Source organism: Crocuta crocuta, unplaced genomic scaffold, assembly GCF_008692635.1.
Source record: "Crocuta crocuta isolate KB4526 unplaced genomic scaffold, BGI_CrCroc_1.0 scaffold87, whole genome shotgun sequence".
Classification (NCBI taxonomy): Eukaryota; Metazoa; Chordata; class Mammalia; order Carnivora; family Hyaenidae; genus Crocuta; species Crocuta crocuta.
Window position 1 is genome coordinate 6,158,023 of NW_027532166.1, and position 6,051 is coordinate 6,164,073.

Below are 6,051 nucleotides of genomic sequence, written 5' to 3' on the forward strand. Positions count from 1 at the left end.
GAGCTTCCTGGGGTTGGGGGCTGCAATGTGAGAGGATTATCTGAGGAAGGTAATAGGAGATGGATTCTGGGTCAGAACAGAAATAGTATTTTGTTTGTGTGAGTGAATGGACACATAAATAATGTAGATGTGGATGTTTTTAAGCAAGCATTATGCAAGTGTGCTCCAGGGTCTCTCCATCCATCATTATTATATGACACTTTAATTGTTAAACTTTAACATGAATGAGTGCTAGCCAATAAGTGTAAATAATGTTCTTCCCAAACAGGGAGAGGGAGGGAATAGGAGGGTTTGGGGCTCCCAAGAAAGGCAGCAGTCACCTCGCAAGTGGGGAACGAGAATTTGAAAGGAAAATGCATTTTATAGATAGGACAGGTTTACCTAGGGCTGGCCTGGTTTACATTTAACTTAGTAGGGACAAGTAAAAGCTGTGTTTTTTCTTCATTTAGAAAGAGAATAATGATGGTCTTCATGTTCCTATTCTCTCTCTTTTCTTCAGACTCTTTAGCATCCTGCCCCATATTCTCTTAATTATAATCATATGCAGACTGCACTGTTGTAATTGCCAAGAGCTCATGCCAAGATCCCCACTTTGGAGGCTGTGGGTCCCTGGTCATGGTTGGGAGGGTAAAGGAAGAGAACAATATGTGCAAGGAATTTGAGGATCCATATTTGAGAATTCAGTTTTTTACCAAATGGCAACAGAATACAGCTGCTACCATGTGGAAATACTGTGTGTTTTCAGTGACTAATAGGCATCTGCATTTTTTTAAACGTTGGAAACCACTGACCTATGCCCATCACTATTCAGATCAATCTTGCAAGCAAGATAATGCACCAGTCCATTTAAGTGACTGATTGTGAAACTTCTCAAAGTGGAATAGAATTTTTTAAGACCTCAGGGTGCCTGGGTGGCTCAGTCAGTTAAGTGTTGGACTCTGGCTCAGGTCACGATCTCACAGTTTGTGAGTCTGAGCCCTGTGTTGGGCTCTGCACTGACTTCCCTGACAATGCAAAGCCTGCTTCAGATTCTCCATCTCCCTCTCTCTTTGCTCCTTCCTCTCTGTCTCTGTCTCTGTCTCTCTCTCTCTGCTCCTTCCTCTCTCTCTCTCTCTCTCTCAAAAATAAACATAAAAAAAAAAACCCTCTATTTCCCTACCATGCCACTTTACCTGCACTGGGGTGCAACACCTGCCTGCTCATGGCTGCCGTCCACCTGCTTCCCTTCACAGCTGGGCAGAGGAGCTTGGCCTTAGAGGAACCAAGTTTTCCCAATTCCTACCCTGTATGTTTTCATTGTCAACTTCAACAAAGAAGCCAAGCTTTCTGAGCTCTGTAAATCTGCCTACTGTCATTGCTAAGGATTATAGGAGTGCAGTCTATTTGGACATCACAAATACTTGGAAGAGCGGGCTACTTCAAAACTTTTTGCTGATTTTTTCTCATGCTGCCACTCAGTTTTATAATGCTTTATGCTTTGTGATGTTTGTATGCACGCTTTATTGATCCTGTTGACCCTTGAGATAAGTAGGGTAAATGAGGAAGTAGACTGAACGGGTGGGGAACTTGCCAGAAATCTCACAGCTAGTAAATGGTAGAGTCTGGACACACACTCAGGTTTCCTGACTTCAAGACCACATTGCCTGCATCTCGGCTTCTCTCATTTTTCCTCCTCCCTCCCTCCCTCCCTCCCTCCTTCCTTCCTTCCTTCCTTCCTTCCTTCCTTCCTTCCTTCCTTCGTTCCTTCCTTCCTGGAACAGATGAGTGAGGGCAGAGAGAGAGAGAATCCCATGAGGGGCAGAGAGAGAGACAAGTGGGGCTTACCTGAAGCAGGGCTCAGGCTCACCCAATGCAGGAACCGAACTCCCGAACTGTAACATGAGGACCTGAGCTGAAGTCAGATGCTTAACCGACTAAGCCACTCCGGCACACAGCTTATCTCATTTTCAAAGGTAGTTTTCCTGTATCTATATCCCTGTCCTATTTCCCAGAGAAGTTTGGTACTACCTAAAAAGTGAGTATGAGTGAGTATGTTTTATTCTCCTCTGGTCTCTAAACTTTTTTCCTGACTCCTTCCCTGGTTTTTCTGCCTTTAGCCCCCTCACTTCCACTCAAACCCCTATTGGACAGGTTTCCTGAGGGGCCCCAAATGCTCTGTGGATGGACTCTTGGGAGAGATGAAAGATATTTTCTGCTAGACTCAAAACCTCCACTTTCTCCAATTTTTGTACATACACAGTTCTTCTCAAAAGCCATTAACATGTTCTATAAGATGGAACATATTTAGGTATATTTCATAAGTACTTTTTTGCCAATCACATTCCAAATTTTAAAACTAATCCTGAGTACCTTAGATATTTAAGCTATTGCCACCATCACTGGTTTTAAGTACTCTAAAGATCATCTTCTACCTGCCGAGAGGACCTCATAGGTCTGAAAGGTATTCACAAAGGACTAGCTGAGAAGGTCGCACTCTCAGGGGCTTGACTGTACCAACAAAGACTCCATTGTTCTGTTGATGACTGTTGAAGTTGAAAACTCAACATCAAACCATGTGTGTGTGTGTGTGTGTGTGTGTGTGTGTGTTTTAATTTTATCTTGCCAGTAGCCCTGTAGGTATGTATGTACTGCAAAGAAAAAAACAGATTCAAGTTATGTAACTTACCAAGTTGGTAAGAGGACAAGATAAGTCACTTGAACCCAAGTCTTTCTTGACTCCAATGTCTTATGTTCCCCTACCCTGAATATCGCTTTGTCAGGAGATTGAGATTTCTCTGTGAGGGCAGGAAGGACATAGATCTCATCTGCAGCTAGGATTCTAGAAATAATATACAGAACATGAGATGTATCCATTAAAATGCTTTATCTTGACAGCCCTAGTACATTCTTCCACCATGGAGTAGGAGTTTTGCTAAAAAGCTATTACTCATGGCTGTTGTTTCAGGGCCAGTAAATTTGGACTGTATATTTGGTTATCAAGCTTATTGTAATAAACTGAAGCAACATGACATTAGTTGGCATGTATCCAGGGATTATGGGCCAAGCAGAGTTCTATAGACCAGATTCATGGTATAACTTCCTATTGGCATCTCTTATAGCCTGTTACCATTCTAATGCACTTGACATATCTTACTTAGTCCTCTCAGTCTCCTTTGGGGAGAGACTTGTTTTCCTGAAACAGGTTCCAAGAGGTTGAGTAAATTGCCAAAGTCTTGCAGAGCTGGGATTTGGAGCCAGATATTTGATTCCAGGGCTTGTGTTCTTAACTACTTCTGTTGGCAAACCAACAGATATGCCATGAAAGGAAATAGGGATGGGCAGTTGGAGTGGCTATGCCCTTCAAAGCCAAGGAACACATTTGCAGTTAAATAAATTGGGATTAAGACTTCCAGTGAGGGAGAGCACACCATAGGGAACCAGGAGGTGTCTTAGGAAAAGGGGGTTTGAACCTATTATGGCATTTGGGTTTTGGTTGGGTCATTTGGGGAGGGCCTAAGCAAGCAGAGTTTGGATATTTGGACATTATCAGAAAGTGGAGGCAATTCTGTAAGGGTATCTACATTTTATTCATAGAGACTAACAGGAGAACAGAGCTATAATTGGTAAACTCATAGCAGTCACTTATTTTAGCCACATTGGGTGTGTTTGGTATTTTGCAGGTGGCCCAGTGACCTTGTATTTGTGCTTGGATAAGATGAAGTGGACTTGTTTTGCCTCATTTTATGTGACCTCATCTGAAGTCGGTGTTCTGTGAGACTGTTTGCATCTGATAGGATTGTTTATAGGTGCAAGTGCAGGCGAGTTTCTGACTGTCAGGGGCTGCTCTTATTTTCTTTCTCAGCAGGAACCCAGGGTAGAGGCCACTAGAAAGTAGGGCATGATGGCACGCTTTCTCTAACCCCAGGATTTGGTTATTTGTTTCTGTCAAAGGTAGGGTAGGGGTGTGTGTGTGTGTGTGTGTGTGTGTGTGTGTGTGTGTGTGTTGGGCATTGGTTGGGGGTTGCCGGGAGGGTTGCTTGGAGAAGGGTCTGGGAACTATGCATTTCTCAGCAATGCTGCCTTTTTCCAAGATGTTTGTGGGTCTCCTCATCAGATGGGGCCACTCAAGTTTTAGGATAAAAATGTCACACATGAAAGCAAACTCAGTAGCTTACAACTAGCCTTCTCTGCCTTTTTTTTTTTTTTCTGGGTTTCTTTTTTGATTCAGTCTCATGTGTACAGGGTGATAAGGATCTGGGTGTGGTGAAGCAGAAAAGACAAAAGGAAGAAAGTATTCTATAAAGAAGGAGAAAGACAATTGGTCATTTAGTAGAGATCAGAAACCAGCTTAGTTTCCAGTTCCTCAGCCACAACCCTGCTCATCAGCGGGATGGGTGGGGGTACGGTGGACCTCTGAGAGGAGTTTGGATTTCTGAAACTCACGTGACCTCTATTCTTTCTCTTTGTGGGTAACCAGGAAGTACCTGATCTGCTGCTTAGAATTGGAGCAGTTTCTGTGTATTTCAGCTCATGTAGGAAAAATAGTTACAGGGCTAACAAGCCTGAGCCATGGGCTTTCCGACATTCCGTGTACACAGCACGCCAGGAGCCTGGGTGACAACCTGGAGGGTATGGGCCAACCGAGAGAGAGTGATGACCTATCTGGCATTGTAACCAAGTAAAACCTACCCCAGAGTTAGCTTGACCCATTTTTGGAGTTAGGTAGTAATTGTTCTTTGTGTATCTGATAACAGGCCCATGGACTGTTGGAGAAGTGGGAATTTCTCAAGATGGTTCTGCCTGGAGGGGTCTTGAGCCCGGCAACCTGGTAGTTCCCCGAATCTGGGCGCTCCTGCTCTCCTACCCCTCCCTGGTCTTGTGGGGCTGGAGGTGGCTTTGGTGAGGCTGGGCCTGGGCCTCACCCTGAATGGTGGTTTAAGTCCCTCTGTGAGTACCCGTAACAGTCCCAGAAACCCCCCTAACAGTCCCAGAAGCCAGAAGGAAGAGAGGAAAGCTGGGCTGGGTAGGGAAGGGTGGAGGCCTGAACCAGGCCAAGTGGAAATTTCCCTGAGGTTAAACTGAAGACCCCCGGTCCACAAAGCACAGTCCTGAGTGGCTGGACTCTGCAGAGAAGTCACCGGGCCTGGGTTTGTCTCACCTGAAGGGTATGTCCTACCTGAGTGTTGGTGGCCTGGACATAGTGGCACCTGAGTTCCGGGCCTTATTTGGTTTCTGGAGGAACAAATCTGTCCACATTTACAGTGGAATTTGCACCTTTTCTGAGGATGAGGCTGAGGCTCCCGGTAGAAGGCTAGCTGGAGAGGCAATGAGGGGCACTTACTAACTGAAGGCCTGTTCTCTTTCTAGTTAATTCTTGGTAGAGAAGGCAGGAGGTAAGATTTAGAGAGCAGCAGCTGGGCCATCTTGCCCCACAATAGCTCTTTCCTGTTCCCACTGCTGCCTTGGACTTTTACCAGCAAAAATTCCTTTTCAGTTCTCAATGAAAAATCCACAGGGAAGATTAAGGGAGTGGGAACTAGTTATCACTTACCCTTTAGTATGAATTAGTCTGTACAAAGCTTTCCCTTAACCTAGCTGAGATCAAATCATAAAGAGAATGGAAGTAGATAGATTTTTGGAGCATGAAGCCGTAGAGGGGAAGTCAGGAGTGGGTTTGGGGCAGAATTTGCTCAGTCAGCAGAGAGTATGAGGGCACTGGAAAGTCTGGTTAGCAGTGGAAGAAAAAGGCATCAGAACACATAGAGAGGCATTTCAAAGCTTTGCCCAGAGTGAGCTCTTTCCCTCTCTTTCTTCTAAAAGACCATGGAGAGAAGCTTAGCCAAGTGCAGATGTCATTTATCATGACATCCCAAGCACTGTCCTGGAGACATAAGGTGAGGCAAGGGAGGGCAAGCTGGTCGGGCATCAGGACATGGACATTTGCCCTCCTATCCTGGGAATTAAGGATCAAGCTGCTGTCTCAGTTTTACCAACAGGTGCACAGTGGAGGCGCTCCTGTCTTGTCCCTCCCTATCCTAGGGCTCAGCTGAAGTCACCAGAACCTGGCCAGGG